This window comes from Eucyclogobius newberryi, unplaced genomic scaffold, assembly GCF_026437365.1.
Source record: "Eucyclogobius newberryi isolate DKJ021-1_F unplaced genomic scaffold, fEucNew1.0.hap1 SCAF_10, whole genome shotgun sequence".
NCBI classification, from domain to species: Eukaryota; Metazoa; Chordata; class Actinopteri; order Gobiiformes; family Gobiidae; genus Eucyclogobius; species Eucyclogobius newberryi.
In genome coordinates, this window is record NW_027315724.1 from 6759327 (window position 1) to 6783184 (window position 23858).

Sequence of the window (23858 nt, forward strand, 5' to 3'; positions counted from 1 at the left end):
AGTGTGTAAAATAACTGGTAAGTACTAGAATGTTAGACAAGAGCTAATTTGGAGGCCCAAACAAAAACCTGGTCTTTGTCCACTGATTAAATGTCAGTGCCCTACGAAAAAGCAGCCGTGATCGTATAGTGGTAAGTACTCTGCGTTGTGGTCGCAGCAACCCCGGTTCGAATCCGGGTCACGGCATACCTACCAAGATTTCTTTGCATTTTTCTCAATCAGTTTCATACATAAGAATATTACAGTAAATTGATAGCTTGACAGCATTCATAAATGTCCAATAATACAATATTCTCACTATAATAGAAATATGCCAGGCATTGCAGTGCTCAGTTTGAGAGTTTCTACTGATATTCATCAGTTTGTCCTTAAACTCTGGACAACTGAGCCACAAAGCTGGAGTTTTAGGGGCTAGTGGCGCAATGGATAACGCGTCTGACTACGGATCAGAAGATTCTAGGTTCAACTCCTGGCTAGCTCGCATCAAATTTTAACTTGAAAACGGTCAGTTGATCAGTGTGAAATAAATAAGTGGTAAATCCTTTAATGTTGAACCAAGGGTTCATTTGGAAGATCAAACCAGATTCTGTCTTCTATCTTCTCAATTTTTAAGCAAGTAAAACTACTGTGTATCGTTTTTGTTTTTTGTTGATAGATTGGTCTGTGTACACTGATTTGATGTCAGACCCCAGTATCAAAAAGTAGATGTGGTAGTATAGCCTATGTACACTGCATTTTGTATGCAGCAGTCCATCAGACCCTCCAGTTGATATACTCCAGTCCACAACCCATCTTTGAAATCAATTTAAAAAAAAGAATCATCTTGTTTACGGGTTTAATTCTGTGTTAGCACTAGGTTAGACCTGGTTTGGTCTTGGTTAAGGCCTTGCTGAATTTTGCTTTCCACCTGCTTTGATTCAGGGTTAGTTCTGGTTCAGACCTGGTTGGTATTCGTCTAGTCCTAGTTTTAATTCAGGTTCGGTACTGGATGGGTAATTTTGCAAAGGAATGTTGCTAAAGCATTTGGTATGTTATTTCACACAACATTTGACAACATTTTGATACAGTAGTGTCGTGTTGTGCACCTCTGGTCCTCCGAAAAATCTGGCCCCAGGGGAAATTAATTGAATAGCCCTGGTATAGGGGCTAAGGGCACAATGGATAACGCATGTGACTATGGATCAGAGGATTCTAGGCTCAGTGTGTAAAATAACTGGTAAGTACTAGAATGTTAGACAAGAGCTAATTTGGAGGCCCAAACAAAAACCTGGTCTTTGTCCACTGATTAAATGTCAGTGCCCTACGAAAAAGCAGCCGTGATCGTATAGTGGTAAGTACTCTGCGTTGTGGTCGCAGCAACCCCGGTTTGAATCCGGGTCACGGCATACCTAGCAAGATTTCTTTGCATTTTTCTCAATCAGTTTCATACATAAGAATATTACAGTAAATTGATAGCTTGACAGCATTCATAAATGTCCAATAATACAATATTCTCACTATAATAGAAATATGCCAGGCATTGCAGTGCTCAGTTTGAGAGTTTCTACTGATATTCATCAGTTTGTCCTTAAACTCTGGACAACTGAGCCACAAAGCTGGAGTTTTAGGGGCTAGTGGCGCAATGGATAACGCGTCTGACTATGGATCAGAAGATTCTAGGTTCGACTCCTGGCTAGCTCGCATCAAATTTTAACTTGAAAACGGTCAGTTGATCAGTGTGAAATGAATAAGTGGTAAATCCTTTAATGTTAAACCAAGGGTTCATTTGGAAGATCAAACCAGATTCTGTCTTCTATCTTCTCAATTTTTAGGCAAGTAACACTACTGTGTATCGTTTTTGTTTTTTGGTGATAGATTGGTCTTTGTACACTGATTTGATGTCAGACCCCAGTATCAAAAAGTAGATGTGGTAGTATAGCCTATGTACACTGCATTTTGTATGCAGCAGTCCATCAGACCCTCCAGTTGATATACTCCAGTCCACAACCCATCTTTGAAATCAATTAAAAAAAAAGAATCATCTTGTTTACGGGTTTAATTCTGTGTTAGCACTAGGTTAGACCTGGTTTGGTCTTGGTTAAGGCCTTGCTGAATTTTGCTTTCCACCTGCTTTGATTCAGGGTTAGTTCTGGTTCAGACCTGGTTGGTATTCGTCTAGTCCTAGTTTTAATTCAGGTTCGGTACTGGATGGGTAATTTTGCAAAGGAATGTTGCTAAAGCATTTGGTATGTTATTTCACACAACATTTGACAACATTTTGATACAGTAGTGTCGTGTTGTGCACCTCTGGTCCTCCGAAAAATCTGGCCCCAGGGGAAATTAATTGAATAGCCCTGGTATAGGGGCTAAGGGCACAATGGATAACGCATGTGACTATGGATCAGAGGATTCTAGGCTCAGTGTGTAAAATAACTGGTAAGTACTAGAATGTTAGACAAGAGCTAATTTGGAGGCCCAAACAAAAACCTGGTCTTTGTCCACTGATTAAATGTCAGTGCCCTACGAAAAAGCAGTCGTGATCGTATAGTGGTAAGTACTCTGCGTTGTGGTCGCAGCAACCCCGGTTCGAATCCGGGTCACGGCATACCTACCAAGATTTCTTTGCATTTTTCTCAATCAGTTTCATACATAAGAATATTACAGTAAATTGATAGCTTGACAGCATTCATAAATGTCCAATAATACAATATTCTCACTATAATAGAAAAATGCCAGGCATTGCAGTGCTCAGTTTGAGAGTTTCTACTGATATTCATCAGTTTGTCCTTAAACTCTGGACAACTGAGCCACAAAGCTGGAGTTTTAGGGGCTAGTGGCGCAATGGATAACGCGTCTGACTACGGATCAGAAGATTCTAGGTTCGACTCCTGGCTAGCTCGCATCAAATTTTAACTTGAAAACGGTCAGTTGATCAGTGTGAAATAAATAAGTGGTAAATCCTTTAATGTTGAACCAAGGGTTCATTTGGAAGATCAAACCAGATTCTGTCTTCTATCTTCTCAATTTTTAAGCAAGTAAAACTACTGTGTATCGTTTTTGTTTTTTGTTGATAGATTGGTCTGTGTACACTGATTTGATGTCAGACCCCAGTATCAAAAAGTAGATGTGGTAGTATAGCCTATGTACACTGCATTTTGTATGCAGCAGTCCATCAGACCCTCCAGTTGATATACTCCAGTCCACAACCTATCTTTGAAATCAATTTAAAAAAAAGAATCATCTTGTTTACGGGTTTAATTCTGTGTTAGCACTAGGTTAGACCTGGTTTGGTCCTGGTTAAGGCCTTGCTGAATTTTGCTTTCCACCTGCTTTGATTCAGGGTTAGTTCTGGTTCAGACCTGGTTGGTATTCGTCTAGTCCTAGTTTAAATTCAGGTTCGGTACTGGATGGGTAATTTTGCAAAGGAATGTTGCTAAAGCATTTGGTATGTTATTTCACACAACATTTGACAACATTTTGATACAGTAGTGTCGTGTTGTGCACCTCTGGTCCTCCGAAAAATCTGGCCCCAGGGGAAATTAAGTTGAATAGCCCTGGTATAGGGGCTAAGGGCACAATGGATAACGCATGTGACTATGGATCAGAGGATTCTAGGCTCAGTGTGTAAAATAACTGGTAAGTACTAGAATGTTAGACAAGAGCTAATTTGGAGGCCCAAACAAAAACCTGGTCTTTGTCCACTGATTAAATGTCAGTGCCCTACGAAAAAGCAGCCGTGATCGTATAGTGGTAAGTACTCTGCGTTGTGGTCGCAGCAACCCCGGTTCGAATCCGGGTCACGGCATACCTAGCAAGATTTCTTTGCATTTTTCTCAATCAGTTTCATACATAAGAATATTACAGTAAAAAGATAGCTTGACAGCATTCATAAATGTCCAATAATACAATATTCTCACTATGATAGAAATATGCCAGGCATTGCAGTGCTCAGTTTGAGTGTTTCTACTGATATTCATCAGTTTGTCCTTAAACTCTGGACAACTGAGCCACAAAGCTGGAGTTTTAGGGGCTAGTGGCGCAATGGATAACGCGTCTGACTACAGATCAGAAGATTCTGGTTTCGACTCCTGGCTAGCTCGCATCAAATTTTAACTTGAAAACGGTCAGTTGATCAGTGTGAAATGAATAAGTGGTAAATCCTTTAATGTTAAACCAAGGGTTCATTTGGAAGATCAAACCAGATTCTGTCTTCTATCTTCTCAATTTTTAAGCAAGTAAAACTACTGTGTATCGTTTTTGTTTTTTGTTGATAGATTGGTCTTTGTACACTGATTTGATGTCAGACCCCAGTATCAAAAAGTAGATGTGGTAGTATAGCCTATGTACACTGCATTTTGTATGCAGCAGTCCATCAGACCCTCCAGTTGATATACTCCAGTCCACAACCCATCTTTGAAATCAATTTAAAAAAAAGAACCATCTTGTTTACGGGTTTAATTCTGTGTTAGCACTAGGTTAGACCTGGTTTGGTCTTGGTTAAGGCCTTGCTGAATTTTGCTTTCCACCTGCTTTGATTCAGGGTTAGTTCTGGTTCAGACCTGGTTGGTATTCGTCTAGTCCTAGTTTTAATTCAGGTTCGGTACTGGATGGGTAATTTTGCAAAGGAATGTTGCTAAAGCATTTGGTATGTTATTTCACACAACATTTGACAACATTTTGATACAGTAGTGTCGTGTTGTGCACCTCTGGTCCTCCGAAAAATCTGGCCCCAGGGGAAATTAATTGAATAGCCCTGGTATAGGGGCTAAGGGCACAATGGATAATGCATTTGACTATGGATCAGAGGATTCTAGGCTCAGTGTGTAAAATAACTGGTAAGTACTAGAATGTTAGACAAGAGCTAATTTGGAGGCCCAAACAAAAACCTGGTCTTTGTCCACTGATTAAATGTCAGTGCCCTACGAAAAAGCAGCCGTGATCGTATAGTGGTAAGTACTCTGCGTTGTGGTCGCAGCAACCCCGGTTCGAATCCGGGTCACGGCATACCTAGCAAGATTTCTTTGCATTTTTCTCAATCAGTTTCATACATAAGAATATTACAGTAAATAGATAGCTTGACAGCATTCATAAATGTCCAATAATACAATATTCTCACTATGATAGAAATATGCCAGGCATTGCAGTGCTCAGTTTGAGTGTTTCTACTGATATTCATCAGTTTGTCCTTAAACTCTGGACAACTGAGCCACAAAGCTGGAGTTTTAGGGGCTAGTGGCGCAATGGATAACGCGTCTGACTACGGATCAGAAGATTCTAGGTTCGACTCCTGGCTAGCTCGCATCAAATTTTAACTTGAAAACGGTCAGTTGATCAGTGTGAAATGAATAAGTGGTGAATCCTTTAATGTTAAACCAAGGGTTCATTTGGAAGATCAAACCAGATTCTGTCTTCTATCTTCTCAATTTTTAGGCAAGTAACACTACTGTGTATCGTTTTTGTTTTTTGGTGATAGATTGGTCTTTGTACACTGATTTGATGTCAGACCCCAGTATCAAAAAGTAGATGTGGTAGTATAGCCTATGTACACTGCATTTTGTATGCAGCAGTCCATCAGACCCTCCAGTTGATATACTCCAGTCCACAACCCATCTTTGAAATCAATTTAAAAAAAAGAATCATCTTGTTTACGGGTTTAATTCTGTGTTAGCACTAGGTTAGACCTGGTTTGGTCTTGGTTAAGGCCTTGCTGAATTTTGCTTTCCACCTGCTTTGATTCAGGGTTAGTTCTGGTTCAGACCTGGTTGGTATTCGTCTAGTCCTAGTTTTAATTCAGGTTCGGTACTGGATGGGTAATTTTGCAAAGGAATGTTGCTAAAGCATTTGGTATGTTATTTCACACAACATTTGACAACATTTTGATACAGTAGTGTCGTGTTGTGCACCTCTGGTCCTCCGAAAAATCTGGCCCCAGGGGAAATTAATTGAATAGCCCTGGTATAGGGGCTAAGGGCACAATGGATAACGCATGTGACTATGGATCAGAGGATTCTAGGCTCAGTGTGTAAAATAACTGGTAAGTACTAGAATGTTAGACAAGAGCTAATTTGGAGGCCCAAACAAAAACCTGGTCTTTGTCCACTGATTAAATGTCAGTGCCCTACGAAAAAGCAGCCGTGATCGTATAGTGGTAAGTACTCTGCGTTGTGGTCGCAGCAACCCCGGTTTGAATCCGGGTCACGGCATACCTAGCAAGATTTCTTTGCATTTTTCTCAATCAGTTTCATACATAAGAATATTACAGTAAATTGATAGCTTGACAGCATTCATAAATGTCCAATAATACAATATTCTCACTATAATAGAAATATGCCAGGCATTGCAGTGCTCAGTTTGAGAGTTTCTACTGATATTCATCAGTTTGTCCTTAAACTCTGGACAACTGAGCCACAAAGCTGGAGTTTTAGGGGCTAGTGGCGCAATGGATAACGCGTCTGACTACGGATCAGAAGATTCTAGGTTCGACTCCTGGCTAGCTCGCATCAAATTTTAACTTGAAAACGGTCAGTTGATCAGTGTGAAATGAATAAGTGGTAAATCCTTTAATGTTAAACCAAGGGTTCATTTGGAAGATCAAACCAGATTCTGTCTTCTATCTTCTCAATTTTTAGGCAAGTAACACTACTGTGTATCGTTTTTGTTTTTTGGTGATAGATTGGTCTTTGTACACTGATTTGATGTCAGACCCCAGTATCAAAAAGTAGATGTGGTAGTATAGCCTATGTACACTGCATTTTGTATGCAGCAGTCCATCAGACCCTCCAGTTGATATACTCCAGTCCACAACCCATCTTTGAAATCAATTAAAAAAAAAGAATCATCTTGTTTACGGGTTTAATTCTGTGTTAGCACTAGGTTAGACCTGGTTTGGTCTTGGTTAAGGCCTTGCTGAATTTTGCTTTCCACCTGCTTTGATTCAGGGTTAGTTCTGGTTCAGACCTGGTTGGTATTCGTCTAGTCCTAGTTTTAATTCAGTTTCGGTACTGGATGGGTAATTTTGCAAAGGAATGTTGCTAAAGCATTTGGTATGTTATTTCACACAACATTTGACAACATTTTGATACAGTAGTGTCGTGTTGTGCACCTCTGGTCCTCCGAAAAATCTGGCCCCAGGGGAAATTAATTGAATAGCCCTGGTATAGGGGCTAAGGGCACAATGGATAACGCATGTGACTATGGATCAGAGGATTCTAGGCTCAGTGTGTAAAATAACTGGTAAGTACTAGAATGTTAGACAAGAGCTAATTTGGAGGCCCAAACAAAAACCTGGTCTTTGTCCACTGATTAAATGTCAGTGCCCTACGAAAAAGCAGCCGTGATCGTATAGTGGTAAGTACTCTGCGTTGTGGTCGCAACAACCCCGGTTCGAATCCGGGTCACTGCATACGTACCAAGATTTCTTTGCATTTTTCTCAATCAGTTTCATACATAAGAATATTACAGTAAATTGATAGCTTGACAGCATTCATAAATGTCCAATAATACAATATTCTCACTATAATAGAAATATGCCAGGCATTGCAGTGCTCAGTTTGAGAGTTTCTACTGATATTCATCAGTTTGTCCTTAAACTCTGGACAACTGAGCCACAAAGCTGGAGTTTTAGGGGCTAGTGGCGCAATGGATAACGCGTCTGACTACAGATCAGAAGATTCTGGTTTCGACTCCTGGCTAGCTCGCATCAAATTTTAACTTGAAAACGGTCAGTTGATCAGTGTGAAATGAATAAGTGGTAAATCCTTTAATGTTAAACCAAGGGTTCATTTGGAAGATCAAACCAGATTCTGACTTCTATCTTCTCAATTTTTAAGCAAGTAAAACTACTGTGTATCGTTTTTGTTTTTTGTTGATAGATTGGTCTTTGTACACTGATTTGATGTCAGACCCCAGTATCAAAAAGTAGATGTGGTAGTATAGCCTATGTACACTGCATTTTGTATGCAGCAGTCCATCAGACCCTCCAGTTGATATACTCCAGTCCACAACCCATCTTTGAAATCAATTTAAAAAAAAGAACCATCTTGTTTACGGGTTTAATTCTGTGTTAGCACTAGGTTAGACCTGGTTTGGTCTTGGTTAAGGCCTTGCTGAATTTTGCTTTCCACCTGCTTTGATTCAGGGTTAGTTCTGGTTCAGACCTGGTTGGTATTCGTCTAGTCCTAGTTTTAATTCAGGTTCGGTACTGGATGGGTAATTTTGCAAAGGAATGTTGCTAAAGCATTTGGTATGTTATTTCACACAACATTTGACAACATTTTGATACAGTAGTGTCGTGTTGTGCACCTCTGGTCCTCCGAAAAATCTGGCCCCAGGGGAAATTAATTGAATAGCCCTGGTATAGGGGCTAAGGGCACAATGGATAATGCATGTGACTATGGATCAGAGGATTCTAGGCTCAGTGTGTAAAATAACTGGTAAGTACTAGAATGTTAGACAAGAGCTAATTTGGAGGCCCAAACAAAAACCTGGTCTTTGTCCACTGATTAAATGTCAGTGCCCTACGAAAAAGCAGCCGTGATCGTATAGTGGTAAGTACTCTGCGTTGTGGTCGCAGCAACCCCGGTTCGAATCCGGGTCACGGCATACCTAGCAAGATTTCTTTGCATTTTTCTCAATCAGTTTCATACATAAGAATATTACAGTAAATAGATAGCTTGACAGCATTCATAAATGTCCAATAATACAATATTCTCACTATGATAGAAATATGCCAGGCATTGCAGTGCTCAGTTTGAGTGTTTCTACTGATATTCATCAGTTTGTCCTTAAACTCTGGACAACTGAGCCACAAAGCTGGAGTTTTAGGGGCTAGTGGCGCAATGGATAACGCGTCTGACTACGGATCAGAAGATTCTAGGTTCGACTCCTGGCTAGCTCGCATCAAATTTTAACTTGAAAACGGTCAGTTGATCAGTGTGAAATGAATAAGTGGTAAATCCTTTAATGTTAAACCAAGGGTTCATTTGGAAGATCAAACCAGATTCTGTCTTCTATCTTCTCAATTTTTAGGCAAGTAACACTACTGTGTATCGTTTTTGTTTTTTGGTGATAGATTGGTCTTTGTACACTGATTTGATGTCAGACCCCAGTATCAAAAAGTAGATGTGGTAGTATAGCCTATGTACACTGCATTTTGTATGCAGCAGTCCATCAGACCCTCCAGTTGATATACTCCAGTCCACAACCCATCTTTGAAATCAATTAAAAAAAAAGAATCATCTTGTTTACGGGTTTAATTCTGTGTTAGCACTAGGTTAGACCTGGTTTGGTCTTGGTTAAGGCCTTGCTGAATTTTGCTTTCCACCTGCTTTGATTCAGGGTTAGTTCTGGTTCAGACCTGGTTGGTATTCGTCTAGTCCTAGTTTTAATTCAGGTTCGGTACTGGATGGGTAATTTTGCAAAGGAATGTTGCTAAAGCATTTGGTATGTTATTTCACACAACATTTGACAACATTTTGATACAGTAGTGTCGTGTTGTGCACCTCTGGTCCTCCGAAAAATCTGGCCCCAGGGGAAATTAATTGAATAGCCCTGGTATAGGGGCTAAGGGCACAATGGATAACGCATGTGACTATGGATCAGAGGATTCTAGGCTCAGTGTGTAAAATAACTGGTAAGTACTAGAATGTTAGACAAGAGCTAATTTGGAGGCCCAAACAAAAACCTGGTCTTTGTCCACTGATTAAATGTCAGTGCCCTACGAAAAAGCAGCCGTGATCGTATAGTGGTAAGTACTCTGCGTTGTGGTCGCAGCAACCCCGGTTCGAATCCGGGTCACGGCATACCTACCAAGATTTCTTTGCATTTTTCTCAATCAGTTTCATACATAAGAATATTACAGTAAATTGATAGCTTGACAGCATTCATAAATGTCCAATAATACAATATTCTCACTATAATAGAAATATGCCAGGCATTGCAGTGCTCAGTTTGAGAGTTTCTACTGATATTCATCAGTTTGTCCTTAAACTCTGGACAACTGAGCCACAAAGCTGGAGTTTTAGGGGCTAGTGGCGCAATGGATAACGCGTCTGACTACGGATCAGAAGATTCTAGGTTTGACTCCTGGCTAGCTCGCATCAAATTTTAACTTGAAAACGGTCAGTTGATCAGTGTGAAATAAATAAGTGGTAAATCCTTTAATGTTGAACCAAGGGTTCATTTGGAAGATCAAACCAGATTCTGTCTTCTATCTTCTCAATTTTTAAGCAAGTAAAACTACTGTGTATCGTTTTTGTTTTTTGTTGATAGATTGGTCTGTGTACACTGATTTGATGTCAGACCCCAGTATCAAAAAGTAGATGTGGTAGTATAGCCTATGTACACTGCATTTTGTATGCAGCAGTCCATCAGACCCTCCAGTTGATATACTCCAGTCCACAACCCATCTTTGAAATCAATTTAAAAAAAAGAATCATCTTGTTTACGGGTTTAATTCTGTGTTAGCACTAGGTTAGACCTGGTTTGGTCTTGGTTAAGGCCTTGCTGAATTTTGCTTTCCACCTGCTTTGATTCAGGGTTAGTTCTGGTTCAGACCTGGTTGGTATTCGTCTAGTCCTAGTTTTAATTCAGGTTCGGTACTGGATGGGTAATTTTGCAAAGGAATGTTGCTAAAGCATTTGGTATGTTATTTCACACAACATTTGACAACATTTTGATACAGTAGTGTCGTGTTGTGCACCTCTGGTCCTCCGAAAAATCTGGCCCCAGGGGAAATTAATTGAATAGCCCTGGTATAGGGGCTAAGGGCACAATGGATAACGCATGTGACTATGGATCAGAGGATTCTAGGCTCAGTGTGTAAAATAACTGGTAAGTACTAGAATGTTAGACAAGAGCTAATTTGGAGGCCCAAACAAAAACCTGGTCTTTGTCCACTGATTAAATGTCAGTGCCCTACGAAAAAGCAGCCGTGATCGTATAGTGGTAAGTACTCTGCGTTGTGGTCGCAGCAACCCCGGTTTGAATCCGGGTCATGGCATACCTAGCAAGATTTCTTTGCATTTTTCTCAATCAGTTTCATACATAAGAATATTACAGTAAATTGATAGCTTGACAGCATTCATAAATGTCCAATAATACAATATTCTCACTATAATAGAAATATGCCAGGCATTGCAGTGCTCAGTTTGAGAGTTTCTACTGATATTCATCAGTTTGTCCTTAAACTCTGGACAACTGAGCCACAAAGCTGGAGTTTTAGGGGCTAGTGGCGCAATGGATAACGCGTCTGACTACGGATCAGAAGATTCTAGGTTCGACTCCTGGCTAGCTCGCATCAAATTTTAACTTGAAAACGGTCAGTTGATCAGTGTGAAATAAATAAGTGGTAAATCCTTTAATGTTGAACCAAGGGTTCATTTGGAAGATCAAACCAGATTCTGTCTTCTATCTTCTCAATTTTTAAGCAAGTAAAACTACTGTGTATCGTTTTTGTTTTTTGTTGATAGATTGGTCTGTGTACACTGATTTGATGTCAGACCCCAGTATCAAAAAGTAGATGTGGTAGTATAGCCTATGTACACTGCATTTTGTATGCAGCAGTCCATCAGACCCTCCAGTTGATATACTCCAGTCCACAACCCATCTTTGAAATCAATTTTAAAAAAATAATCATCTTGTTTACGGGTTTAATTCTGTGTTAGCACTAGGTTAGACCTGGTTTGGTCTTGGTTAAGGCCTTGCTGAATTTTGCTTTCCACCTGCTTTGATTCAGGGTTAGTTCTGGTTCAGACCTGGTTGGTATTCGTCTAGTCCTAGTTTTAATTCAGGTTCGGTACTGGATGGGTAATTTTGCAAAGGAATGTTGCTAAAGCATTTGGTATGTTATTTCACACAACATTTGACAACATTTTGATACAGTAGTGTCGTGTTGTGCACCTCTGGTCCTCCGAAAAATCTGGCCCCAGGGGAAATTAAGTTGAATAGCCCTGGTATAGGGGCTAAGGGCACAATGGATAATGCATGTGACTATGGATAAGAGGATTCTAGGCTCAGTGTGTAAAATAACTGGTAAGTACTAGAATGTTAGACAAGAGCTAATTTGGAGGCCCAAACAAAAACCTGGTCTTTGTCCACTGATTAAATGTCAGTGCCCTACGAAAAAGCAGCCGTGATCGTATAGTGGTAAGTACTCTGCGTTGTGGTCGCAGCAACCCCGGTTTGAATCCGGGTCATGGCATACCTAGCAAGATTTCTTTGCATTTTTCTCAATCAGTTTCATACATAAGAATATTACAGTAAATTGATAGCTTGACAGCATTCATAAATGTCCAATAATACAATATTCTCACTATAATAGAAATATGCCAGGCATTGCAGTGCTCAGTTTGAGAGTTTCTACTGATATTCATCAGTTTGTCCTTAAACTCTGGACAACTGAGCCACAAAGCTGGAGTTTTAGGGGCTAGTGGCGCAATGGATAACGCGTCTGACTACGGATCAGAAGATTCTAGGTTCGACTCCTGGCTAGCTCGCATCAAATTTTAACTTGAAAACGGTCAGTTGATCAGTGTGAAATAAATAAGTGGTAAATCCTTTAATGTTGAACCAAGGGTTCATTTGGAAGATCAAACCAGATTCTGTCTTCTATCTTCTCAATTTTTAAGCAAGTAAAACTACTGTGTATCGTTTTTGTTTTTTGTTGATAGATTGGTCTGTGTACACTGATTTGATGTCAGACCCCAGTATCAAAAAGTAGATGTGGTAGTATAGCCTATGTACACTGCATTTTGTATGCAGCAGTCCATCAGACCCTCCAGTTGATATACTCCAGTCCACAACCCATCTTTGAAATCAATTTTAAAAAAATAATCATCTTGTTTACGGGTTTAATTCTGTGTTAGCACTAGGTTAGACCTGGTTTGGTCTTGGTTAAGGCCTTGCTGAATTTTGCTTTCCACCTGCTTTGATTCAGGGTTAGTTCTGGTTCAGACCTGGTTGGTATTCGTCTAGTCCTAGTTTTAATTCAGGTTCGGTACTGGATGGGTAATTTTGCAAAGGAATGTTGCTAAAGCATTTGGTATGTTATTTCACACAACATTTGACAACATTTTGATACAGTAGTGTCGTGTTGTGCACCTCTGGTCCTCCGAAAAATCTGGCCCCAGGGGAAATTAAGTTGAATAGCCCTGGTATAGGGGCTAAGGGCACAATGGATAATGCATGTGACTATGGATAAGAGGATTCTAGGCTCAGTGTGTAAAATAACTGGTAAGTACTAGAATGTTAGACAAGAGCTAATTTGGAGGCCCAAACAAAAACCTGGTCTTTGTCCAATGATTAAATGTCAGTGCCCTACGAAAAAGCAGCCGTGATGGTATAGTGGTAAGTACTCTGCGTTGTGGTCGCAGCAACACCGGTTCGAATACGGGTCACGGCATACCTAGCAAGATTTCTTTGCATTTTTCTCAATCAGTTTCATACATAAGAATATTACAGTAAAAAGATAGCTTGACAGCATTCATAAATGTCCAATAATACAATATTCTCACTATGATAGAAATATGCCAGGCATTGCAGTGCTCAGTTTGAGTGTTTCTACTGATATTCATCATTTTGTCCTTAAACTCTGGACAACTGAGCCACAAAGCTGGAGTTTTAGGGGCTAGTGGCGCAATGGATAACGCGTCTGACTACGGATCAGAAGATTCTGGTTTCGACTTCTGGCTAGCTCGCATCAAATTTTAACTTGAAAACGGTCAGTTGATCAGTGTGAAATGAATAAGTGGTAAATCCTTTAATGTTAAACCAAGGGTTCATTTGGAAGATCAAACCAGATTCTGTCTTCTATCTTCTCAATTTTTAGGCAAGTAACACTACTGTGTATCGTTTTTGTTTTTTGGTGATAGATTTGTCTTTGTACACTGATTTGATGTCAGACCCCAGTATCAAAAAGTAGATGTGGTAGTATAGCCTATGTACACTGCATTTTGTATGCAGCAGTCCATCAGACCCTCCAGTTGATATACTCCAGTCCACAACCCATCTTTGAAATCAATTAAAAAAAAAGAATCATCTTGTTTACGGGTTTAATTCTGTGTTAGCACTAGGTTAGACCTGGTTTGGTCTTGGTTAAGGCCTTGCTGAATTTTGCTTTCCACCTGCTTTGATTCAGGGTTAGTTCTGGTTCAGACCTGGTTGGTATTCGTCTAGTCCTAGTTTTAATTCAGTTTCGGTACTGGATGGGTAATTTTGCAAAGGAATGTTGCTAAAGCATTTGGTATGTTATTTCACACAACATTTGACAACATTTTGATACAGTAGTGTCGTGTTGTGCACCTCTGGTCCTCCGAAAAATCTGGCCCCAGGGGAAATTAATTGAATAGCCCTGGTATAGGGGCTAAGGGCACAATGGATAACGCATGTGACTATGGATCAGAGGATTCTAGGCTCAGTGTGTAAAATAACTGGTAAGTACTAGAATGTTAGACAAGAGCTAATTTGGAGGCCCAAACAAAAACCTGGTCTTTGTCCACTGATTAAATGTCAGTGCCCTACGAAAAAGCAGCCGTGATCGTATAGTGGTAAGTACTCTGCGTTGTGGTCGCAGCAACCCCGGTTCAAATCCGGGTCACGGCATACCTAGCAAGATTTCTTTGCATTTTTCTCAATCAGTTTCATACATAAGAATATTACAGTAAAAAGATAGCTTGACAGCATTCATAAATGTCCAATAATACAATATTCTCACTATGATAGAAATATGCCAGGCATTGCAGTGCTCAGTTTGAGTGTTTCTACTGATATTCATCATTTTGTCCTTAAACTCTGGACAACTGAGCCACAAAGCTGGAGTTTTAGGGGCTAGTGGCGCAATGGATAACGCGTCTGACTACGGATCAGAAGATTCTGGTTTCGACTTCTGGCTAGCTCGCATCAAATTTTAACTTGAAAACGGTCAGTTGATCAGTGTGAAATGAATAAGTGGTAAATCCTTTAATGTTAAACCAAGGGTTCATTTGGAAGATCAAACCAGATTCTGTCTTCTATCTTCTCAATTTTTAGGCAAGTAACACTACTGTGTATCGTTTTTGTTTTTTGGTGATAGATTGGTCTTTGTACACTGATTTGATGTCAGACCCCAGTATCAAAAAGTAGATGTGGTAGTATAGCCTATGTACACTGCATTTTGTATGCAGCAGTCCATCAGACCCTCCAGTTGATATACTCCAGTCCACAACCCATCTTTGAAATCAATTAAAAAAAAAGAATCATCTTGTTTACGGGTTTAATTCTGTGTTAGCACTAGGTTAGACCTGGTTTGGTCTTGGTTAAGGCCTTGCTGAATTTTGCTTTCCACCTGCTTTGATTCAGGGTTAGTTCTGGTTCAGACCTGGTTGGTATTCGTCTAGTCCTAGTTTTAATTCAGTTTCGGTACTGGATGGGTAATTTTGCAAAGGAATGTTGCTAAAGCATTTGGTATGTTATTTCACACAACATTTGACAACATTTTGATACAGTAGTGTCGTGTTGTGCACCTCTGGTCCTCCGAAAAATCTGGCCCCAGGGGAAATTAATTGAATAGCCCTGGTATAGGGGCTAAGGGCACAATGGATAACGCATGTGACTATGGATCAGAGGATTCTAGGCTCAGTGTGTAAAATAACTGGTAAGTACTAGAATGTTAGACAAGAGCTAATTTGGAGGCCCAAACAAAAACCTGGTCTTTGTCCACTGATTAAATGTCAGTGCCCTACGAAAAAGCAGCCGTGATCGTATAGTGGTAAGTACTCTGCGTTGTGGTCGCAACAACCCCGGTTCGAATCCGGCTCACGGCATACGTACCAAGATTTCTTTGCATTTTTCTCAATCAGTTTCATACATAAGAATATTACAGTAAATTGATAGCTTGACAGCATTCATAAATGTCCAATAATACAATATTCTCACTATAATAGAAATATGCCAGGCATTGCAGTGCTCAGTTTGAGAGTTTCTACTGATATTCATCAGTTTGTCCTTAAACTCTGGACAACTGAGCCACAAAGCTGGAGTTTTAGGGGCTAGTGGCGCAATGGATAACGCGTCTGACTACAGATCAGAAGATTCTGGTTTCGACTCCTGGCTAGCTCGCATCAAATTTTAACTTGAAAACGGTCAGTTGATCAGTGTGAAATGAATAAGTGGTAAATCCTTTAATGTTAAACCAAGGGTTCATTTGGAAGATCAAACCAGATTCTGACTTCTATCTTCTCAATTTTTAAGCAAGTAAAACTACTGTGTATCGTTTTTGTTTTTTGTTGATAGATTGGTCTTTGTACACTGATTTGATGTCAGACCCCAGTATCAAAAAGTAGATGTGGTAGTATAGCCTATGTACACTGCATTTTGTATGCAGCAGTCCATCAGACCCTCCAGTTGATATACTCCAGTCCACAACCCATCTTTGAAATCAATTTAAAAAAAAGAACCATCTTGTTTACGGGTTTAATTCTGTGTTAGCACTAGGTTAGACCTGGTTTGGTCTTGGTTAAGGCCTTGCTGAATTTTGCTTTCCACCTGCTTTGATTCAGGGTTAGTTCTGGTTCAGACCTGGTTGGTATTCGTCTAGTCCTAGTTTTAATTCAGGTTCGGTACTGGATGGGTAATTTTGCAAAGGAATGTTGCTAAAGCATTTGGTATGTTATTTCACACAACATTTGACAACATTTTGATACAGTAGTGTCGTGTTGTGCACCTCTGGTCCTCCGAAAAATCTGGCCCCAGGGGAAATTAATTGAATAGCCCTGGTATAGGGGCTAAGGGCACAATGGATAATGCATGTGACTATGGATCAGAGGATTCTAGGCTCAGTGTGTAAAATAACTGGTAAGTACTAGAATGTTAGACAAGAGCTAATTTGGAGGCCCAAACAAAAACCTGGTCTTTGTCCACTGATTAAATGTCAGTGCCCTACGAAAAAGCAGCCGTGATCGTATAGTGGTAAGTACTCTGCGTTGTGGTCGCAGCAACCCCGGTTCGAATCCGGGTCACGGCATACCTAGCAAGATTTCTTTGCATTTTTCTCAATCAGTTTCATACATAAGAATATTACAGTAAATAGATAGCTTGACAGCATTCATAAATGTCCAATAATACAATATTCTCACTATGATAGAAATATGCCAGGCATTGCAGTGCTCAGTTTGAGTGTTTCTACTGATATTCATCAGTTTGTCCTTAAACTCTGGACAACTGAGCCACAAAGCTGGAGTTTTAGGGGCTAGTGGCGCAATGGATAACGCGTCTGACTACGGATCAGAAGATTCTAGGTTCGACTCCTGGCTAGCTCGCATCAAATTTTAACTTGAAAACGGTCAGTTGATCAGTGTGAAATGAATAAGTGGTAAATCCTTTAATGTTAAACCAAGGGTTCATTTGGAAGATCAAACCAGATTCTGTCTTCTATCTTCTCAATTTTTAGGCAAGTAACACTACTGTGTATCGTTTTTGTTTTTTGGTGATAGATTGGTCTTTGTACACTGATTTGATGTCAGACCCCAGTATCAAAAAGTAGATGTGGTAGTATAGCCTATGTACACTGCATTTTGTATGCAGCAGTCCATCAGACCCTCCAGTTGATATACTCCAGTCCACAACCCATCTTTGAAATCAATTAAAAAAAAAGAATCATCTTGTTTACGGGTTTAATTCTGTGTTAGCACTAGGTTAGACCTGGTTTGGTCTTGGTTAAGGCCTTGCTGAATTTTGCTTTCCACCTGCTTTGATTCAGGGTTAGTTCTGGTTCAGACCTGGTTGGTATTCGTCTAGTCCTAGTTTTAATTCAGGTTCGGTACTGGATGGGTAATTTTGCAAAGGAATGTTGCTAAAGCATTTGGTATGTTATTTCACACAACATTTGACAACATTTTGATACAGTAGTGTCGTGTTGTGCACCTCTGGTCCTCCGAAAAATCTGGCCCCAGGGGAAATTAATTGAATAGCCCTGGTATAGGGGCTAAGGGCACAATGGATAACGCATGTGACTATGGATCAGAGGATTCTAGGCTCAGTGTGTAAAATAACTGGTAAGTACTAGAATGTTAGACAAGAGCTAATTTGGAGGCCCAAACAAAAACCTGGTCTTTGTCCACTGATTAAATGTCAGTGCCCTACGAAAAAGCAGCCGTGATCGTATAGTGGTAAGTACTCTGCGTTGTGGTCGCAGCAACCCCGGTTCGAATCCGGGTCACGGCATACCTACCAAGATTTCTTTGCATTTTTCTCAATCAGTTTCATACATAAGAATATTACAGTAAATTGATAGCTTGACAGCATTCATAAATGTCCAATAATACAATATTCTCACTATAATAGAAATATGCCAGGCATTGCAGTGCTCAGTTTGAGAGTTTCTACTGATATTCATCAGTTTGTCCTTAAACTCTGGACAACTGAGCCACAAAGCTGGAGGTTTAGGGGCTAGTGGCGCAATGGATAACGCGTCTGACTCCGGATCAGAAGATTCTAGGTTCGACTCCTGGCTAGCTCGCATCAAATTTTAACTTGAAAACGGTCAGTTGATCAGTGTGAAATAAATAAGTGGTAAATCCTTTAATGTTGAACCAAGGGTTCATTTGGAAGATCAAACCAGATTCTGTCTTCTATCTTCTCAATTTTTAAGCAAGTAAAACTACTGTGTATCGTTTTTGTTTTTTGTTGATAGATTGGTCTGTGTACACTGATTTGATGTCAGACCCCAGTATCAAAAAGTAGATGTGGTAGTATAGCCTATGTACACTGCATTTTGTATGCAGCAGTCCATCAGACCCTCCAGTTGATATACTCCAGTCCACAACCCATCTTTGAAATCAATTTAAAAAAAAGAATCATCTTGTTTACGGGTTTAATTCTGTGTTAGCACTAGGTTAGACCTGGTTTGGTCTTGGTTAAGGCCTTGCTGAATTTTGCTTTCCACCTGCTTTGATTCAGGGTTAGTTCTGGTTCAGACCTGGTTGGTATTCGTCTAGTCCTAGTTTTAATTCAGGTTCGGTACTGGATGGGTAATTTTGCAAAGGAATGTTGCTAAAGCATTTGGTATGTTATTTCACACAACATTTGACAACATTTTGATACAGTAGTGTCGTGTTGTGCACCTCTGGTCCTCCGAAAAATCTGGCCCCAGGGGAAATTAATTGAATAGCCCTGGTATAGGGGCTAAGGGCACAATGGATAACGCATGTGACTATGGATCAGAGGATTCTAGGCTCAGTGTGTAAAATAACTGGTAAGTACTAGAATGTTAGACAAGAGCTAATTTGGAGGCCCAAACAAAAACCTGGTCTTTGTCCACTGATTAAATGTCAGTGCCCTACGAAAAAGCAGCCGTGATCGTATAGTGGTAAGTACTCTGCGTTGTGGTCGCAGCAACCCCGGTTTGAATCCGGGTCATGGCATAGCTAGCAAGATTTCTTTGCATTTTTCTCAATCAGTTTCATACATAAGAATATTACAGTAAATTGATAGCTTGACAGCATTCATAAATGTCCAATAATACAATATTCTCACTATAATAGAAATATGCCAGGCATTGCAGTGCTCAGTTTGAGAGTTTCTACTGATATTCATCAGTTTGTCCTTAAACTCTGGACAACTGAGCCACAAAGCTGGAGTTTTAGGGGCTAGTGGCGCAATGGATAACGCGTCTGACTACGGATCAGAAGATTCTAGGTTCGACTCCTGGCTAGCTCGCATCAAATTTTAACTTGAAAACGGTCAGTTGATCAGTGTGAAATAAATAAGTGGTAAATCCTTTAATGTTGAACCAAGGGTTCATTTGGAAGATCAAACCAGATTCTGTCTTCTATCTTCTCAATTTTTAAGCAAGTAAAACTACTGTGTATCGTTTTTGTTTTTTGTTGATAGATTGGTCTGTGTACACTGATTTGATGTCAGACCCCAGTATCAAAAAGTAGATGTGGTAGTATAGCCTATGTACACTGCATTTTGTATGCAGCAGTCCATCAGACCCTCCAGTTGATATACTCCAGTCCACAACCCATCTTTGAAATCAATTTAAAAAAAATAATCATCTTGTTTACGGGTTTAATTCTGTGTTAGCACTAGGTTAGACCTGGTTTGGTCTTGGTTAAGGCCTTGCTGAATTTTGCTTTCCACCTGCTTTGATTCAGGGTTAGTTCTGGTTCAGACCTGCTTGGTATTCGTCTAGTCCTAGTTTTAATTCAGGTTCGGTACTGGATGGGTAATTTTGCAAAGGAATGTTGCTAAAGCATTTGGTATGTTATTTCACACAACATTTGACAACATTTTGATACAGTAGTGTCGTGTTGTGCACCTCTGGTCCTCCGAAAAATCTGGCCCCAGGGGAAATTAATTGAATAGCCCTGGTATAGGGGCTAAGGGCACAATGGATAACGCATGTGACTATGGATCAGAGGATTCTAGGCTCAGTGTGTAAAATAACTGGTAAGTACTAGAATGTTAGACAAGAGCTAATTTGGAGGCCCAAACAAAAACCTGGTCTTTGTCCACTGATTAAATGTCAGTGCCCTACGAAAAAGCAGCCGTGATCGTATAGTGGTAAGTACTCTGCGTTGTGGTCGCAGCAACCCCGGTTCGAATCCGGGTCACGGCATACCTACCAAGATTTCTTTGCATTTTTCTCAATCAGTTTCATACATAAGAATATTACAGTAAATTGATAGCTTGACAGCATTCATAAATGTCCAATAATACAATATTCTCACTATAATAGAAATATGCCAGGCATTGCAGTGCTCAGTTTGAGAGTTTCTACTGATATTCATCAGTTTGTCCTTAAACTCTGGACAACTGAGCCACAAAGCTGGAGTTTTAGGGGCTAGTGGCGCAATGGATAAGGCGTCTGACTACGGATCAGAAGATTCTAGGTTCGACTCCTAGCTAGCTCGCATCAAATTTTAACTTGAAAACGGTCAGTTGATCAGTGTGAAATAAATAAGTGGTAAATCCTTTAATGTTGAACCAAGGGTTCATTTGGAAGATCAAACCAGATTCTGTCTTCTATCTTCTCAATTTTTAAGCAAGTAAAACTACTGTGTATCGTTTTTGTTTTTTGTTGATAGATTGGTCTGTGTACACTGATTTGATGTCAGACCCCAGTATCAAAAAGTAGATGTGGTAGTATAGCCTATGTACACTGCATTTTGTATGCAGCAGTCCATCAGACCCTCCAGTTGATATACTCCAGTCCACAACCCATCTTTGAAATCAATTTAAAAAAAAGAATCATCTTGTTTACGGGTTTAATTCTGTGTTAGCACTAGGTTAGACCTGGTTTGGTCTTGGTTAAGGCCTTGCTGAATTTTGCTTTCCACCTGCTTTGATTCAGGGTTAGTTCTGGTTCAGACCTGGTTGGTATTCGTCTAGTCCTAGTTTTAATTCAGGTTCGGTACTGGATGGGTAATTTTGCAAAGGAATGTTGCTAAAGCATTTGGTATGTTATTTCACACAACATTTGACAACATTTTGATACAGTAGTGTCGTGTTGTGCACCTCTGGTCCTCCGAAAAATCTGGCCCCAGGGGAAATTAATTGAATAGCCCTGGTATAGGGGCTAAGGGCACAATGGATAACGCATGTGACTATGGATCAGAGGATTCTAGGCTCAGTGTGTAAAATAACTGGTAAGTACTAGAATGTTAGACAAGAGCTAATTTGGAGGCCCAAACAAAAACCTGGTCTTTGTCCACTGATTAAATGTCAGTGCCCTACGAAAAAGCAGCCGTGATCGTATAGTGGTAAGTACTCTGCGTTGTGGTCGCAGCAACCCCGGTTTGCATCCGGGTCACGGCATACCTAGCAAGATTTCTTTGCATTTTTCTCAATCAGTTTCATACATAAGAATATTACAGTAAATTGATAGCTTGACAGCATTCATAAATGTCCAATAATACAATATTCTCACTATAATAGAAATATGCCAGGCATTGCAGTGCTCAGTTTGAGAGTTTCTACTGATATTCATCAGTTTGTCCTTAAACTCTGGACAACTGAGCCACAAAGCTGGAGTTTTAGGGGCTAGTGGCGCAATGGATAACGCGTCTGACTACGGATCAGAAGATTCTAGGTTCGACTCCTGGCTAGCTCGCATCAAATTTTAACTTGAAAACGGTCAGTTGATCAGTGTGAAATAAATAAGTGGTAAATCCTTTAATGTTGAACCAAGGGTTCATTTGGAAGATCAAACCAGATTCTGTCTTCTATCTTCTCAATTTTTAAGCAAGTAAAACTACTGTGTATCGTTTTTGTTTTTTGTTGATAGATTGGTCTGTGTACACTGATTTGATGTCAGACCCCAGTATCAAAAAGTAGATGTGGTAGTATAGCCTATGTACACTGCATTTTGTATGCAGCAGTCCATCAGACCCTCCAGTTGATATACTCCAGTCCACAACCCATCTTTGAAATCAATTTAAAAAAAAGAATCATCTTGTTTACGGGTTTAATTCTGTGTTAGCACTAGGTTAGACCTGGTTTGGTCTTGGTTAAGGCCTTGCTGAATTTTGCTTTCCACCTGCTTTGATTCAGGGTTAGTTCTGGTTCAGACCTGGTTGGTATTCGTCTAGTCCTAGTTTTAATTCAGGTTCGGTACTGGATGGGTAATTTTGCAAAGGAATGTTGCTAAAGCATTTGGTATGTTATTTCACACAACATTTGACAACATTTTGATACAGTAGTGTCGTGTTGTGCACCTCTGGTCCTCCGAAAAATCTGGCCCCAGGGGAAATTAATTGAATAGCCCTGGTATAGGGGCTAAGGGCACAATGGATAACGCATGTGACTATGGATCAGAGGATTCTAGGCTCAGTGTGTAAAATAACTGGTAAGTACTAGAATGTTAGACAAGAGCTAATTTGGAGGCCCAAACAAAAACCTGGTCTTTGTCCACTGATTAAATGTCAGTGCCCTACGAAAAAGCAGCCGTGATCGTATAGTGGTAAGTACTCTGCGTTGTGGTCGCAGCAACCCCGGTTTGCATCCGGGTCACGGCATACCTAGCAAGATTTCTTTGCATTTTTCTCAATCAGTTTCATACATAAGAATATTACAGTAAATTGATAGCTTGACAGCATTCATAAATGTCCAATAATACAATATTCTCACTATAATAGAAATATGCCAGGCATTGCAGTGCTCAGTTTGAGAGTTTCTACTGATATTCATCAGTTTGTCCTTAAACTCTGGACAACTGAGCCACAAAGCTGGAGTTTTAGGGGCTAGTGGCACAATGGATAACGCGTCTGACTACGGATCAGAAGATTCTAGGTTCGACTCCTGGCTAGCTCGCATCAAATTTTAACTTGAAAACGGTCAGTTGATCAGTGTGAAATAAATAAGTGGTAAATCCTTTAATGTTGAACCAAGGGTTCATTTGGAAGATCAAACCAGATTCTGTCTTCTATCTTCTCAATTTTTAAGCAAGTAAAACTACTGTGTATCGTTTTTGTTTTTTGTTGATAGATTGGTCTGTGTACACTGATTTGATGTCAGACCCCAGTATCAAAAAGTAGATGTGGTAGTATAGCCTATGTACACTGCATTTTGTATGCAGCAGTCCATCAGACCCTCCAGTTGATATACTCCAGTCCACAACCCATCTTTGAAATCAATTTAAAAAAAATAATCATCTTGTTTACGGGTTTAATTCTGTGTTAGCACTAGGTTAGACCTGGTTTGGTCTTGGTTAAGGCCTTGCTGAATTTTGCTTTCCACCTGCTTTGATTCAGGGTTAGTTCTGGTTCAGACCTGGTTGGTATTCGTCTAGTCCTAGTTTTAATTCAGGTTCGGTACTGGATGGGTAATTTTGCAAAGGAATGTTGCTAAAGCATTTGGTATGTTATTTCACACATTTGACAACATTTTGATACAGTAGTGTCGTG

At 40.0% G+C, this 23858-nt stretch overlaps 26 non-coding genes across 26 annotated transcripts; all 26 read left to right on the forward strand.

Moving 5' to 3' along the window:
- Window positions 1–114: 114 nt before the first annotated feature.
- On the forward strand, window positions 115–186 carry trnah-gug (transfer RNA histidin (anticodon GUG)). The gene has a single exon. It is a non-coding gene; the product is annotated as a tRNA-His (tRNA).
- Window positions 187–408: 222 nt separating this feature from the next.
- On the forward strand, window positions 409–481 carry trnar-acg (transfer RNA arginine (anticodon ACG)). The gene has a single exon. It is a non-coding gene; the product is annotated as a tRNA-Arg (tRNA).
- Window positions 482–1313: 832 nt separating this feature from the next.
- trnah-gug (transfer RNA histidin (anticodon GUG)) lies at window positions 1314–1385 on the forward strand. Its single transcript has one exon. It is a non-coding gene; the product is annotated as a tRNA-His (tRNA).
- Window positions 1386–1607: 222 nt separating this feature from the next.
- trnah-aug (transfer RNA histidin (anticodon AUG)) lies at window positions 1608–1680 on the forward strand. Its single transcript has one exon. It is a non-coding gene; the product is annotated as a tRNA-His (tRNA).
- A 1126-nt stretch (window positions 1681–2806) lies between these two features.
- trnar-acg (transfer RNA arginine (anticodon ACG)) lies at window positions 2807–2879 on the forward strand. Its single transcript has one exon. It is a non-coding gene; the product is annotated as a tRNA-Arg (tRNA).
- Window positions 2880–3712: 833 nt separating this feature from the next.
- trnah-gug (transfer RNA histidin (anticodon GUG)) lies at window positions 3713–3784 on the forward strand. The gene has a single exon. It is a non-coding gene; the product is annotated as a tRNA-His (tRNA).
- A 1127-nt stretch (window positions 3785–4911) lies between these two features.
- On the forward strand, window positions 4912–4983 carry trnah-gug (transfer RNA histidin (anticodon GUG)). Its single transcript has one exon. It is a non-coding gene; the product is annotated as a tRNA-His (tRNA).
- A 222-nt stretch (window positions 4984–5205) lies between these two features.
- trnar-acg (transfer RNA arginine (anticodon ACG)) lies at window positions 5206–5278 on the forward strand. Its single transcript has one exon. It is a non-coding gene; the product is annotated as a tRNA-Arg (tRNA).
- An 832-nt stretch (window positions 5279–6110) lies between these two features.
- On the forward strand, window positions 6111–6182 carry trnah-gug (transfer RNA histidin (anticodon GUG)). The gene has a single exon. It is a non-coding gene; the product is annotated as a tRNA-His (tRNA).
- Window positions 6183–6404: 222 nt separating this feature from the next.
- On the forward strand, window positions 6405–6477 carry trnar-acg (transfer RNA arginine (anticodon ACG)). The gene has a single exon. It is a non-coding gene; the product is annotated as a tRNA-Arg (tRNA).
- A 2031-nt stretch (window positions 6478–8508) lies between these two features.
- trnah-gug (transfer RNA histidin (anticodon GUG)) lies at window positions 8509–8580 on the forward strand. Its single transcript has one exon. It is a non-coding gene; the product is annotated as a tRNA-His (tRNA).
- A 222-nt stretch (window positions 8581–8802) lies between these two features.
- Window positions 8803–8875, forward strand: trnar-acg (transfer RNA arginine (anticodon ACG)). The gene has a single exon. It is a non-coding gene; the product is annotated as a tRNA-Arg (tRNA).
- Window positions 8876–9707: 832 nt separating this feature from the next.
- trnah-gug (transfer RNA histidin (anticodon GUG)) lies at window positions 9708–9779 on the forward strand. Its single transcript has one exon. It is a non-coding gene; the product is annotated as a tRNA-His (tRNA).
- Window positions 9780–10001: 222 nt separating this feature from the next.
- Window positions 10002–10074, forward strand: trnar-acg (transfer RNA arginine (anticodon ACG)). Its single transcript has one exon. It is a non-coding gene; the product is annotated as a tRNA-Arg (tRNA).
- A 1126-nt stretch (window positions 10075–11200) lies between these two features.
- trnar-acg (transfer RNA arginine (anticodon ACG)) lies at window positions 11201–11273 on the forward strand. Its single transcript has one exon. It is a non-coding gene; the product is annotated as a tRNA-Arg (tRNA).
- A 1127-nt stretch (window positions 11274–12400) lies between these two features.
- trnar-acg (transfer RNA arginine (anticodon ACG)) lies at window positions 12401–12473 on the forward strand. The gene has a single exon. It is a non-coding gene; the product is annotated as a tRNA-Arg (tRNA).
- A 2032-nt stretch (window positions 12474–14505) lies between these two features.
- Window positions 14506–14577, forward strand: trnah-gug (transfer RNA histidin (anticodon GUG)). The gene has a single exon. It is a non-coding gene; the product is annotated as a tRNA-His (tRNA).
- A 2326-nt stretch (window positions 14578–16903) lies between these two features.
- trnah-gug (transfer RNA histidin (anticodon GUG)) lies at window positions 16904–16975 on the forward strand. The gene has a single exon. It is a non-coding gene; the product is annotated as a tRNA-His (tRNA).
- A 222-nt stretch (window positions 16976–17197) lies between these two features.
- trnar-acg (transfer RNA arginine (anticodon ACG)) lies at window positions 17198–17270 on the forward strand. The gene has a single exon. It is a non-coding gene; the product is annotated as a tRNA-Arg (tRNA).
- Window positions 17271–18102: 832 nt separating this feature from the next.
- On the forward strand, window positions 18103–18174 carry trnah-gug (transfer RNA histidin (anticodon GUG)). Its single transcript has one exon. It is a non-coding gene; the product is annotated as a tRNA-His (tRNA).
- Window positions 18175–18396: 222 nt separating this feature from the next.
- Window positions 18397–18469, forward strand: trnar-ccg (transfer RNA arginine (anticodon CCG)). Its single transcript has one exon. It is a non-coding gene; the product is annotated as a tRNA-Arg (tRNA).
- Window positions 18470–19595: 1126 nt separating this feature from the next.
- On the forward strand, window positions 19596–19668 carry trnar-acg (transfer RNA arginine (anticodon ACG)). Its single transcript has one exon. It is a non-coding gene; the product is annotated as a tRNA-Arg (tRNA).
- An 832-nt stretch (window positions 19669–20500) lies between these two features.
- Window positions 20501–20572, forward strand: trnah-gug (transfer RNA histidin (anticodon GUG)). Its single transcript has one exon. It is a non-coding gene; the product is annotated as a tRNA-His (tRNA).
- A 222-nt stretch (window positions 20573–20794) lies between these two features.
- trnar-acg (transfer RNA arginine (anticodon ACG)) lies at window positions 20795–20867 on the forward strand. Its single transcript has one exon. It is a non-coding gene; the product is annotated as a tRNA-Arg (tRNA).
- Window positions 20868–21993: 1126 nt separating this feature from the next.
- Window positions 21994–22066, forward strand: trnar-acg (transfer RNA arginine (anticodon ACG)). The gene has a single exon. It is a non-coding gene; the product is annotated as a tRNA-Arg (tRNA).
- Window positions 22067–23192: 1126 nt separating this feature from the next.
- On the forward strand, window positions 23193–23265 carry trnar-acg (transfer RNA arginine (anticodon ACG)). The gene has a single exon. It is a non-coding gene; the product is annotated as a tRNA-Arg (tRNA).
- Window positions 23266–23858: the final 593 nt, after the last annotated feature.